Raw genomic sequence first — 15724 nt, 5'->3', positions numbered from 1 at the left:
GGATGAATGACCAAACGGAGGATAGTCACAAATGACTATCAGAGGATTGAGCATCGGGAAAAGAAGGTATTTACGTTGTAACCCACACACCACATTGGATGAAATTCTGTGCAGAGGTACCAAGGAGTACAGGAGTATTTAGACCACACACAAAAAGTATATAGCAATATTAAAATCACCACATCAAGGATAGACCACCGAGGAGTAGAGAAGCTAGCAGGATACCAAGAGTTGGGAACCACGCACAAAGGGACAATTAAGGTAATATTAAATTTCATTTACAAGTTGAAGTATATATATATATATATATATATATATATATATATATATATATATATATATATATATATATATATATATATATATATATATATGTACATTAAGCTTCATTAATATTATGGTATAAAATATATGATTATATAAATACAATAATATAAGAAGGTATTGATAAGAATTTGTATCTGATTAAATATAGATAATTAAGTTAATCAATGGATACAAGGAGATCTTATATTTTCTTACAAAATGATTAAGGACCCATAGTGCCATTATAGGGACATTGCTCACCTATATAAATGGCTTCCTGCTAGTATGGGGTTAGGAGCTGTCTTTATATAAATGGCTAAGATGGGATTGAAAATTCTAGTACATGAGATGTGTCCTCTCATATAAATGGCTTATGGTGCTAGTGAGAGAAGTAACTATACCCCATGTATAAATGGCTAAATGAGTAATGAATCTTATAATGCCAGTGCAAGAAGTGAGATCCTCATATAAATGGCTATCGTGCAAGTGTGAGAGATGAGTAACGCTATATAAATGGCTAGATAAGAATGAGGCAATGGCCAAAACTATGACTAGAACAATATATTTAAACTTGTTGATATTCAAACCTAGCATCTATTTTGAAGGTAATAATGTTCCAATCTAATGCTAAATAGTGGGGACATTACACCACCATGCTTGAAATAGTCCCTTTCTTTGCAAGGGTGGCCCAAATAGAGTCATAGACTCCCTAGCAACTCTCTGATACCAAACCACATCTCTTGGCACATCCTGCGGCCATTTGAACTGCCCCAACACCTTGTCTAGCCGATACTGCTTGGCTATGTAGTCTCATCACCAAAAAAAAAGCACAAAGATATCATGTATGTTAGCTGCTACCTCCCCTCTACCTTCAGCCCTTTTGTAGGATCGCAATCCCACTGATTCCTAAAGTGATCCCACTAGACCCATCCCCACAAGGCCAAAATTTGGGAACGTTATAAAGGTAAAATACAAAATTGACAAAGCAAAGTTTTGGTGCCTATCAAATGGTCTAGTGTTTTCTGTACCTGCATGCATCGTACCACATCTATTCGATGCTCCGATCGTCCTGTGCAACTATCATGTCATCTAATCTAGATCTCAAAAACAATAATATATCGCTATAAATATGAGAGCAGTTACTCCTTTTTGGCCCTCATAGACCCTCTTATAGGCCCCCCTGTGGTGCCCTCCTTCCCTCTTTGATCCCTCTAGCAACCCTTTTTCATTTGGCCCTATTATTTTTGTAATTTTATTGCAATTTTAACCCTATTTTAGTCCCTCTGCGTCCTCCTGCTCACCCTAGTTTGTTCAAGAAGTCACCGATCCTCATCTTATCTCGCCATGACCTTCTTGATGGGGCATCACACGATCCAACCTCTCCTTTTTCTATTCGAGACTAGGGCAACTTTGTTGCTTTAAAACAAATCTTCTTTGTGTCGTTTATGTTTGAACTTCTTTGAAATAGTGTTGTCCCAATACTATGTCAATGAGGGGCAAAATGTAGACACCTAAATTTGATTACATCACCAAGTAATCTTATTTAGTCATCTTCTAGGACATTATTGATTAAATATTAAATAAATAAATGATTAATCATCATCCCCTAGTTAATTAATTAATTAAGTTAACTATAGTCCAATTGATAAAATCAAATGACAACCTAAAGTCAAATTATTAATTGAATTCCTATTCTTCTATTAAATTAAATGATTGCATTATCCTGTTTAATGTAATCCCACATCCCCTTTTATTAAATAAATCATTTAATAAATCAATTATCAACCCCTAACCATTCCTAAACCCTATCATTATCCAAATCCAACCCATTCACCTATGTTAACCTTACTTAGCCAACTAATTAACCTATCTCATTAATGCTAAGCCACTTGCACCCTAATCCCCTCCTAAGCTAAGCCTAATCCGCCTCCTAAACATGTACACAACTTTAAAGAAGAGTTAAGAATTCTTAACCCTAACCAAAGTCAAACTCCCATCCCATCCCTCTTACATTCCTATGCAATTGACTTTAAGGTTCTTACATGCCTTAATGTCTCTTTAAGGCCTTTTACATCCCTCTTACACACTCTTTCTCCCTCATAACTCCCTCTGACCCTTCATTTTGACCCTCTTCACTGATCCAATCCCCTTGTGACACTTGTCACAAGGCTATGGATTTGAAGAAGCAAAATCCATGTGCTTTCCCTTTCTTGCATCCTAACCATCCCTCATCCTTTTTCCATCCTTGCATTCTAACCATCCATCTCACCACCCCTTAGCCTATAAATTGGACCCTTCCCCTCTCAAAATTCATATCCACTTCCCATGCAAATTTATAATGCTATTTTGAGAGCTTACAAACTATGAAAATACCATCTATCATGGAAAAATCCATCCATGTTCCCATTGTTAAACCTTTTACTCACCCTCATAATAATAATCCATCACTTAAAGCTTGGGATCATTTTGAGCACACACCCACAATCGTTTGGACACATCAAAGTATCAAGGTCACACTTAGGGAGCTTACCATACTTGGTTTGTGTTTCTCTTGCCTAACTCCTTCGTCCTCTCATACGTATTGTTGTAATTCTTTAGTCTGTGAATGTTAGATTAATTTTAATGTTCTTTAAAAGCTAGGATTTCATAGCATACAGTTTTCATATCACATCCAATTCATTACATATGTTCCATGAGTATATAATCAATACTCCACATATATTGTTCTTCATAAATCTATTTTGCCAATATTCTCATGAAGTAAAAATCCATATCTTCCAATTATGGATTCAATCCCATTGAAACTTTCATGTTGCAACAAGTCAAGATATGCCAGGATTTCTATAAAGAATGAAGACATCCAGTAAAAATGGTGTGCTTCAAATAAGAACACAATAGTTCTTCTAGTCTCCATTTGTCATGCCTAAAAATCATGGCAAAAACACAACAATTTTTTTTATATAAGTTAATAAACACTATGTTTATCACATACTATATTGAATATGTTATGGGAAGCTAAAAAAGGATAAAAGTGGGTTTCAAATTTCATTTCATTATGATGTAGAGTTGACATCCAAGCATACAATATGGTTCGTAAAGGAAGAAGTTAAGGTGCTACAAGAACACTTAGATCAGGTTACACATTTTGGTTTAATTAAACTCCAGTTAAAGTGTGATGTCATATTTGAGGAAGCATTAGGGTTCCATAGTTCTCAGATTTATATTGAAATAAATATGTTTAATTGAGTAAGGTTAGCATCATATAAATTCATTTTTTGACATGCACATGAAATAACACCACCATAATGTCACATTTTGGTTTTCACCCCAAATTGATAATTTAGTCAACCTTACTTGATCTTTTTTCATTTTTCATTATTATTTTCAATAAATTTGATAGGTTACACTAGGTTATTATGTCATCCTCTATTCTTTTCAATATGTCAGTTCAAACTTCAAGGTGAACTAGTATGCATCTCTTAGGAAGTGATTTTGAACCTTACTATTGATTCCCAATTAATCATAATTTAATGATAAAACTTAATTTGTACATTTGAATGTTCATCATGTAAATTTTATACTATATACTTTTCATCCATATAACACCTTCCTATTTCACTATCGGGTCACCTACCTAAGACCTCTTCTTTTACTTTTGAATCCTATGGTCTTAATAATTTGAGTTAATTAAACCCTTAATTAAATACATACTTTTATTATAAAACATTATCAAAATGCTTTCCTAGAAACAATAATTTAATTCCACATACAACTCCAACATAAAATATAACTCACACTCTTACCTCTTAACTTGTACTTAACTTGTACTTACATAATCTAACTTACACCTACTAACCTAACCACTAATTTTTTTTAACATATCCTCAATATATCTCAAATATGAATTATCATTCTTATAATAATAAAAAACAAAAACAAAAAAACACTAGACATTCTATCTTTGTCTTATAACTATCTACTAACTTTATTATCTACTTACTAAACCTACTTACCTAACACTTCCATTTTATTAAAATTTAATATTTAAATTAAAAAATAAAATCATTTCATATAAATCTATCTAATAAAACTAAACATATTTCTTACTAATTCATAAAAAAATCACTAACAAAAATTAACTATACTAACTATACTAACTTTCCTACTATCTAACTCCTACTAACATGAACTCCTAATCTCTAAACTCCCACGACTTCATGCAAATTGGGGCATTTTCCAAAGTGGGAACATGCTCCCCCATGCACCTAATATGCTGCTCAAGGGGGGTACATCGGTTGGTGGGGCTCCAAGGAAAAAGGTGAACACTCATAACAAGGTAAGGCAATAAGCATGGTTTTTAAAAAGTTAAAAAAAAACTTTGACTACCAATCCTAGCCAAGCCTGGGTCAATGTCCAGAGGGGATTTCAAGGCACATGTGGCATCAATACTAAAAGTTTTCAATGCATGGGAGGAAGGAGGAATGCACTTAGGGAGGAGGGAATTGCAAGTGAGGATGGTTAGTTAGGAAAACATAATACATTGCAAACCCTTTAAATTCATTTTCCATGTTGACTTGTGTCCTTCCCCAAATTCCTTAAGCAATGTACTTTCCATGTAGAAGATGGAAAGGTGTAAGTGAAATATGACATCGGCTTGGGTGCACACATAGACAAGAAGGGTGTGTTGGTGTTTTGAAACTCTAATGGTTTCAAATTACCTCGATGATAACAAGATACATCTAGGGACAACTACTTCCCATCTTTAACATACCCTGTCAGACACTGGGCCAACTATAAGGCCAGACCCTTCTTCTACTTTTGGCTCTAAAAAACCTAGGCAAGTGTACCTTAGATTCAATTATATGGTACAAATGCTAAAACATTCACTTGAATCTTGACAAAGCAGATAAGAACCCTAAATCTTCTAACACTTATGTAGAGATCTCAAACATGGAATAGCTAATAACATGGCCAAAGAAATTGCTAAGCTAAGTGAGCACATCACATTCAATCCTTCAACATTTAAAGGGAAAAACATTTGATTAATGATGTTGATTTCAGCAAAACCCCAAATATGCAGTACTAAGAACAAGTTGATCCTGTAGTTGATCAGTGCCTTATCCATTGGGCATAAGCTAAGTCAAAACATACACATGGATATCTAAGATATACTCATATATTTAGGTATCTGATCTATCCATTCACCTTGTAAATAGACATCTATCTTCATAAAAACTCTCACTACTTACTGAATATCCTCCTGGTGAAACCTACAACCCTATCAAGGTAAATAATCATTTACTTGGCTCTTTGTTCCAATAACAAACCTATCCAGACATACAACCTTTAGGGATTGCAAATGAGTTTAAGCTCTTTGTTCTTAAACAAAAAACATTGTAGACAACAGAGAAAGGAGAGGAGAATCAGAATGAAACTAAAGAGATTCTTGCTCATTTGTATTCATTTCCTTGAAATTATACATTCATATGCATGAAATTAAAACATAGAAATGCCTAATAGATCAAAACTAGCTATATTATCTTCACTACTGCTGTTCATACATGAGAAATATCTGCTAAAGAATTTGGTGGAATTACAATTATCGATCCAACAAGGTGGTCTCACACTGAAAATTGCCAACCCTTACAATGGATGAGAGAAAGAAAACTATAGAATAAGAATGGAATCCTAGATTTGATTTGAAGATGACATTTGTCCCCTTGAATCTCCATTGTTTGCTATTTTAGAACATCTCTCATCTTTCTACCCATGAAATCTAATTTGGTTTTCATCATTGTTTTGTAACAAACCCAAAATATCTCTTAATGATGAAAACCATCTTGGTACTAAAATATTTGAAATGCATCTAGAATGCTGATAAAACCTCCATTTAACTAACTTAGAAGTGAAAAAAATCATCCATAACTGCCTTCATGTTGCCTTTTAGTTCATCATTTCTTTGGAAATCAGATTTGAACTACTGCAACTGAATGAAACTGCAAATTGGGTACCTGAGACAAATCCCTACATAACTTGAACCAGTGGTCTCTTGTGTGAAACCAAACTCCAAAATTAGAAAGTTTGTCTTGTCCCAATTCTAGAAATATATAATATGCCCATATGGACTTACTAGAAACTTCTAGGATCTTAAAATGAAAAATAGATCCCTTCTATGGCTCTTCAGAGTGCAATTTTGCAAATATTTGATTTTTCATAAAGTTTAAACTATAGGATAAATTCAAAACTTTATTTAAGTATTTGACCTTGCATGTGATTTCTGAGAGGAAATATTAAAAAAAATATTATTTTAAAACTTGTTTAAAAATTTCCTTGACAGATTCCATTAAGATCAAATCTGGTTGACCATCTCGTGACACGTGTCACACTCTAATTTGCTAGATCCTACATAGTGTCTGACATCTGCCATGAGGCCACCACATTTCTGCCACATCACCAGTCCACCTTACTAGCAACTGGCCGGTCGCCATGTCACATGGTTAACTACCTTGCAACTTTGCCTTGGCAACATAGCGACCACCATCAGATTTTCCACATGCTACAACCTGGTGCATCATTGAAATCTGACTCAATCCACCTAGCTCTACGTGTCAGTCTAAGATTTGTCACCACATCCAAATAGGCCCCACAACTCCTCACCATTTTCTTACATCTTTTAGGAGTTTTCCATGTCTTCATCCATGAAACCTCCCATTTTTTGGTGGCGACATGGCGACCACCGAAATCTGGCAACTTTTTGACAATTTTCCACATCATCGGATGACATCAACATGTTGTTCAAAATTTGTTTCTCTCCAAATCCGACTAGTTGGGGTCCACCATGGGGTTTCCTTGTGTCTCAAAAGGTGTGAGCCTTTTGGAAAATAAGTATAGTGTTTGGAAAAGTATTTAAAGACCAAAGTCTTTTCCTGCAACGTCAATATGGGACTAATCATTTTAATTGTTCCTCATTTGCTCATGTTTTTCTTTGGTAGCAGAGTCATGACACTCCTATGGTAGCAACAATGTTTTCGCTACTATCATTCATGATCCCACCGCTAAAGAAAATGTGATTACCACCCACTCATACACGCAAGATTGTAGGGAACAAAGGAAAAACATCCCAAAATTGTATACTTGTGAGGGACCTAGAGGGGGAACTTCTACATAATTGGAGCCACCTTATGCATGAGATTAAGGTGTAGACATTTGTATGTAACATTAATTTGTAATCCCTTGAAAATATTCCTTGATTTTTTCATGCAGCAACCTCCAATTGCCTCCAAACTGATTTCATTGACATGGATCTGTAAACATCTCCTTTCTCTAACACATGTTCTCCTCTTTGAAAATGCACATGGGTCTCTCAAAATCATTGAAGGTGTTGGACTAGTCTAAAACTATCCTTGCCATAGATCAGTTGGTCGTCCTCCTCTTTTTAGCTACCTCCTATGCATTATTTGGCTCAAATTTGTCTCTATTTTAGGCATAAAAGGTAATGTTCTTCTACATTTATGCTTGTTCTCTCTCTCATTTTCAATGTCGCAGTGGTAAACATTTAATAGATTAGTCAATTTGCAAGAAAAACCTAATGCCTCCCCTTTACTAAGCCATTGGTTCTTAAGTTTGAACATGTCTTACTTTATCATTTCTACCCATACTATTCCTTCACATCTACCATCACTTCAAATTCACACCCTCATGAAACATAGCCTTTTCATGAACAAGGTTTCCAATGTGTTTTGAAAAACTTAAAATGGTCAATTGGGGAGGGAAAAACAACTCCAATCAATCACGATTCCTTATATATTCTCTTCTTCTTATACCTCATACATGATGTACATCCATATTATAATTTATAATGATTAAAATCATTATAACCCTCCCATTTAGAAGATTTTTAGTCCCCAATATACCTTATCAGTCTGATACCATTAGTTGGGCACCAAAATGGGTCCAGCTAAATTTTTTTATCACTTTCAGAACTCGATCCTTCAAATTGATCCATTCACCATCTGGCACTGATTTAAAAAAAATTCAACCACTGGCAACAAATTTAAAAATCATTTTACCTCTTTCTACAACTTATCAATTTCATGCCAAGGGGTCCTTTGACTAGCTTTAAAAATTGATAAAAACAACTGACTAGGCTTTGAAATCAAACATACTAATTCTCTATTCTGCATTCTTGCACCCTGCCAAATCTCATCTCATGGCAAATTCTCAGTCAAAAGATACTAACTATCAAAGTTTCCCTCCTAGAACTGCCTGCAAGCAAACATGTCAAAAAACCATAAAACACGTTCAAATTTGGCTTTGAAAAAAAGGCAAACTGACACTTGGGGGCACACAAAATTGGGGATGGGTTCATTTTCATGAGGACAATATAAATATGGGATTAGGGCTCATGATGAATAACAAGACACATTTGGAGAACGGTCAAAGTGAGATACTTGAAATTTGTAGGCTGGAAACACTGGTAGAAAAACATATTGTGTAGATGGAAAGGACTTGGGAAAGAGTGCAGACAGATTCATCAAGATTTGAAAATTGGCACACTTAAAAGAATTTTTAGAGTAGAATGCAATGGTATAGTCCATTCGATCTCACCTATCAAGGATTCAAAGATATGACGTCATGAATAGGGGTACCAATAAATCTGCAATTATTGACACCAATAAAACTTTACAAATTGCATTTGGAATCACATTTGAAAACTAATCGAATGGATTTGTCATAAGCTCAAAATTGAAACATAGCAAGTCTCTAACCTCTAGAATGAAATTCAAGAGGAATTTTCTCATTTTGGTCAATTGGGTCAAAGTTATAACTAGTCAAACAAGGCCTCCTAGAATTCTGAGCAATTTGTATCAGCATGACAACAATAAACGACCAACTTTGAGGGATTCAAAACCTAGTCAAAACATATTGAAATGACTTGAGATCTAAAACATAGACTCTTTGGTATGGATACTAAACACTCCCAAAGCTGCGAGTTATGAAATATTACTAAGTGCAAGATATTTAGATGCAAACTAGGCCTCCTGTCGCTATTTGACACTCGGGCAAAAATGTAGATTTGGACATTGCTCAAAACGAGACTTCATGGAATGACTCAGAATAGAAATTTATCTTCATGGGATGAGTGGATATACCGAATGCAAGGTATTAGAAACATTAAACACCTCTTAGGCCTCAAATGGAAAGTCGGGTACACATGCATTAAAAAGCACTTATAGGGCTTGATTTTTTCAATGGTACTCAAAATCAAGGTTTCAATTTTGAGTCCCAATAGGGTCAGTTATGATTCAAAGGTTTATAGGTTAGTGGCGAGGATAAGAAAAGTGTAGGATAAAATAGATTTTTGTATTGATTTTCATTTTATAAATATATATTTATTATTTGAAAAGGTGTCTAAAATGGTTTTAAGGGGAATCTCATAGAGAATATTCTTTGTTACCAAATGAGGAATTAAAATTTCCCCATACATTTTCCAGAGAGCATTTTGGCTCTCCTAAATAGATGGAAATTATAAGTTTTCTTTTCTCCTTCAAATTACTAGGTTTCCTTAGGAATTTTATAATGGCAAAGTGTATTAATTTTTTTCATTGTATTAAGTAGATTGTAATTATAATATTGATATAAATTATTTTGTATCCAAGTTAGGAGTGATGTTAGGTAGTTTACATATAGTGCAACATAAGGTGAAATTCATTAATTTAATAAAATTTAAACAAGCTAAGGTGTCAAGATACAAGTAAGATGATCATATCTAAATCGAACATTGATTATATATCATGATCTTAAGGATGATATTTTTTGCATATATAGATTAATTAATTCATACATCCACATCCTAATACTCTTGAACACAATAAATTGAATCCAAGATTTCGTGAAGAAAGTAGAGAGTTTTCAACTTGAACTTTTTGCAAAGCAATATAATTGAAAGTAAGGTATGATTTACAATCTAATAATAGTTGATCACATAATTTGCTTATTTCATACAATAACTAAATTTCTATTTATCAATATTGAAGTTACAAAATTTAATCCATTTCTTTCGTAATCATTCTCAACATAGATATACACTACAACAGGTGGTATTACAATGGAGAATCCTCCAATAACATGACATAAAGAACACTAATAGTTCCCTAAGAAATATAAGATTTCTCCATCATGAGAACCTATCCAAACAATCTTCAAAAAACAAAGAACAACCATGGAGAGCTCACCTCCCATCTTAGGCATCGAAAGGCCACCCACCGAGCTAGGAGAACCAGTAACCAATCAAGTGACATTCACAAACCAATCACAATAACATAACTCAACATATAATTCCCATCCAAATTATGCACAATAGGTTTCATAATGAACCTATGACTAGGGAGAAGGTGGATTTTTCCAAGTAGAATATGTCAATAAAGAACACAAATCATATGCCTCTTCTAAGGCTACTAAATCACATAAAATTCCATTTCTTTCTCTTCTTATTTCTCCAAAAAAAACTCAGTTTTGCAATGACAAGAAGGGGCCCATAACATCTTACTTCCTCCCTCTTCTCATCATGAGAAGAGACTCTGCATTGACTTGGAGTCTAACTAATCCCTTCTCCTGTACATGGCCACTTCTACCCTATCCGTGGGTGAGTAATGCCAACACTCCCTTCACAATTTCCCCATCAAACAAGGAAAAAAACATGAAAAAAAAAAAGTAAAACCCACAATACCCATCCCTCACATGATATAAGAATACCCATACTACAATATGCAATAATTTTATACATATAAGAAATGAACAAAAGGGCATAATCATGGAAATGAAGAACGTACCTTCATAAAGGTTATGGCAATGAATTTTGAGTTGAGCTAAATATTCTCCTTCTTGCAAATTCCACACTTGACTTATCTAAATGTAGAGAATAGGTGAAAAACCCTCAACTCTTCCAAGGGACTCTAAATAGCCTCTAAACTTATCTACCCAAAATAATAATAGATCTAATCTTGACTTTAAGCCTCCCATGGTCTTGTCACTTGCCCCTATAATAAAGGAAACCTCTTAGCAAGAGTGTAACCTTGGGTAACCTTATGGGGATGATCCATTTTCACAAAAAAGGGAAATTGAGATATTTTAGGGATCATAAATATTGCTAGGAAGTTCTAGAAGGGTCGAAAAGGTTCCCAACCCATAAAAATACCACTTGGGCACTTGAATAGCATTAAATTTTGCTTTTAGGATTAGTTTATGACCTATACAAGTGGATTGAAATATTTTATCTTCAAAAATCCTAAGGATGTAACCTTTCTAGTAAACCCTAATTAAGGGAAACTAATTTAGGTACTAACTAAATCAATCTTAGGTTAATGGGTTACTTTGCTAACCCTAAATTGACATGTTAGTACACATATGCATATAATTGGTGTCAAGTGACACCATAAGATTTACTTTAAAAAATATTTAAAATGTCACAAAATACAAAATGATACACATACATTTAGATTATGATACAAATTAAACACTTGACAACAAGGTTCAAATCACTTTATTGGATTCAAACTTAGTCTTACAGTTTGAACATAGGGTAAATTACCAATTATCTGATTAATTTCATGGTTAATTATTTTGCACACTCAATTTGAATATTAGTAGTTCGATAACATCACATCCATATATTTAAACCAAATTTTCATAATCACATTGATCAAAATATTAAAACTTTCATTTAAATAACCTTTCTCATTTCTGTACACATATTTAATCATCACTAATATCATAATTGAATCATCATAACATATTCATTAGTTTGAATTAAAATACTGCAATAATTATTATAATGCATACATATACCCAAAACATCATAAACATCATCAATAAAACATACTGAACTATCTAAATGCATATATCCTGATCATTAAGGTACCATAATTAACATCATCATCATAAGGTGAAACACCTCATATCATCATTAGTACAAATCAATGTTTAAACAATCAAACAATATAGCAAGTCTCGAATCACAGAGTATATGAATGTATCAATTGATCTCAATTTCCTTTAGAACACCTAAACCATAAAACTTTAATTCATATCCATTATCATAATTATATAAGTCCATAACTTTCTATCACTTGGTTATGCAGATGTATCCTAAAGAACGCACACAATGTTTATGATTTAAATTATAATTTTGAGTAACCGAAAAACTCATCCCAATTTAGAAGTATAACCTCTTGTACATGATACCCTAACAACCTTAACACATCATAATGTACTAATAATATTTAAAATTTAAGCTACTTAAGGGAACTTCTAGAGAGTTAATAATCTTTGTCTTTGAGTTTTAAATGATTCATAAGAAGGTATGTATTATGTTATATTATTGTAACAATCATCAAACCATTATACATAAGATAACCATAATCATGATAATGTCCTCTGCATGGTTCCTAAGAAGGAGCAACAACATTACCCCATACCATTTCCTTGTCATACTCAAACGTCCATTCAAATCTCCTATAAAGGATTTAATATAGAAATTCATATTTAAATAAGTACATACAAGGATGGGTCTTACACCATTTTTCCAATGGTTGTCTGAGAATTGAAGTTCGTGATGAAATGTGCTAAGGAATTTGTTTCAAAAAAAAAAGGGTCAAAGATGCTAATGAAAAGTGGTTTTGAGTTTACATTTGGACACCACTAAGAAGGTCTTCAAAGTGTCGAAGACTCCAAAATGTGCCAATATGCAAATGAGAATTCACGACAACTTGAGTAAGAAAAACTTGATTACGTCAAATTTTTAAATGACAATGGACAATTCATCAAAGAGAGTCAAAGGCTATCAAAATATGTAATGCCATGGTTATCAAGGTGAATGTAGTGACACAAAATACATGAGTTCTCAATCTTGTTATCATCTGGGGTTGCATCGCCATGTACAAGGTCCTTCAGAGCAATTCCTAGGATTGTTTCAATTCTCTTCCATCTTTATTCTTCTTCTTCTTTCATGTTTGTAAATAAAGAGGATGTATTATGTGAAAATGTGTAATTCCATGTAATGCGAGTTGCATGTGCAGTTGCATGTAACCCAATAATTTCTCTTCTAGTTAGACTAGGTCAAAGTTGATTGAGTTGCTCCCACTTTTTCCTCCATCTTTTTCTCAACTCCTTTGCCTATATAAAGGAGTGCCCCTTCATTGTAAAAATAATAATTTTTTGTATGCAAAAAATATTTGCCAAAATTGTGCAAGCATAACTTTGATTTTCTAGTACGAAATTGGGAGAAAATTGAATAAAAAGAAGCAATTGGATTCAAAGCTTTGACTAGAAAAAATTGTGATAGAACAAATTAGAAGCTTTGACTATAATTTTTGCCTATTATCTTTGATTCATGTTATTATTGTATGTTCAATAATAGGTCATAATGAGTTAAGAAGCAACAAGAGCTGAAGCTTTGACTTAGAGTGGTTGCGGTAAAATATAGACTACAAGCTTTTGTTGTAGCTTGTATTGCCGTTTCAAATTTATGATGGGGACACAACCCAAGCACAGAATGGACACAACAGGAAAGGAAAAATTTTATTAACTGTGAAAATATGCTAGTATACTTAGTGCAGAGAAACAAACTCCAAAACATGCCCTATGGGCTTACAATAGTATAAATTTGGAGATAAATTTTTCTCCCAGTACCTTATCTCAAACTCCACTCCTAACTACCTTTTACAATGCTAGAAATGTTCTTAAATAGACCCTGGAGGGTTAAGGATTAGGAATACATTCTAGAAAGTGCTAGTTGGCATCCACCGACCAAATAGAAGGCTCCAGAAGTCACATTAGAAGTTGAAACAAAATTAGAAGAATCCAGAAATGGTAACTGAACTTTTGGGAGGCATAACTTTTGAGCCGTAGCTCCAATTGACAAACCGTTTACATTTTTGAAAAGCTCTCAAAGTGCTCTATAGCCCTATGGACTAGCTTCACTCATCCCCCATTTTCCAGCCCTATTTGAGGTCATTTAATGCCCCTAACCTAACTTTGAAGCATTCTTAAGATGTCTCCAAAAATTGAAACTTTCAAACCGTGGGGTCTTTTGACCTGATTCTTTTTCTAGAATGCTCTAAATTACAATGACAATATTATGACCAATTTACACCTTCTAGTTCACCAAAATGATGGCTCAATTACATACTCTTTTTTTTTGGCATTTACACATATCCCAAGGTGATTAAAAACTCTAACCCACAACACTGATAGTGGAATTGTGAGAGTTGAAACCTTTATTTGACCCAAATGGGTATCTAGGAATGAAAACACATGAAATAGAAACTAAGTCTAAGTACATTTTTTTTTGGGTGACACAGGATTTCCCTTATACCTCTGGATGCTCCTGCATCAGACACCCAGGGTAGATTGAAAAGTGACCCTGTCACTTTATGAATGGTAGAGGAAATCCCAAATGGGAAATCTCAGCTGTTGATATCCAAGTTGAGTCCTCTATCGACCGTCCTTTCCACTTGACTAGATACTCTTCATACTGCCTATTTTTGCTACTCCTACCCACACAACTATCCAGAATCTCCTCTATCTCCTCCTTCTTAGAAGCAAAAATTGGACATGGCTCTAACATCCGCTCCTCATCTGCATCATCATCATGATACTCTGTTAAGTCTGCAATGTTGAAAACATAAGAAATGTGAATACCATCTTGCAACTCCACTTCATATGCATTTCCTGAGTCATGTTTCTTCAAAATTTTGCAGGGGCCAAATTTCTTCATTTTTAGCTTGTTGTAAGTACTGACTGGAAATATTTGTTTTTTTATGTGTACCATGACTAGATCCCCTACTTGGAATTCCTTATGTCTTCTCCTTTGATCAGCCCTAGCTTTATGCTCTTGATTCATCTTGGTAATGTGTGCCTGAACCTCCTCATGTAGATGCTTGATATGTTCAGCAAATTCTTCAGCTTTAGCACTTGTCCTCTCCCCTTGCTCTATCTTCCTCAATTCTAGTGTAGTCCTTGGGCTACTTCCACATACAATTTTGAATGGTGATCTACCAGTACTCTTGTTTATAGAGTTATTGTAAGAAAACTCTACTTGTGGTAGAATCAAATCCCACCCCTTGGGCTTATCCCCAACTAAACATCTCAGCAAATTGCCTAGACTTTTGTTTACCACTTATGTTTGGCCGTCAGTCTGCGGGTGATGTGTGGAATTGAATTTCAAGTCTATTCTCAACTTCTTCCACAATGTCCTCTAGAAATACCCCACAAATTTAGTATCTTTGTCAGAAACTATACTCTTGGGGAGACCATGTAGTCTTACCACCTCTTTACCACCTCTTTGAAAAAAAAGTCTACAATATGGATAGCATCATGAGTTTTGTGGCATGGAATGAAATGTGCCATTTTGGAGAAC

Source organism: Cupressus sempervirens, chromosome 3 (assembly GCF_028749045.1).
Source record: "Cupressus sempervirens isolate cs-2001-9-10 chromosome 3, ASM2874904v1, whole genome shotgun sequence".
Lineage (NCBI taxonomy): Eukaryota > Viridiplantae > Streptophyta > Pinopsida > Cupressales > Cupressaceae > Cupressus > Cupressus sempervirens.
The sequence above is the reverse complement of the archived record's forward strand: the minus strand, read 5'-3'. Positions refer to the sequence as shown.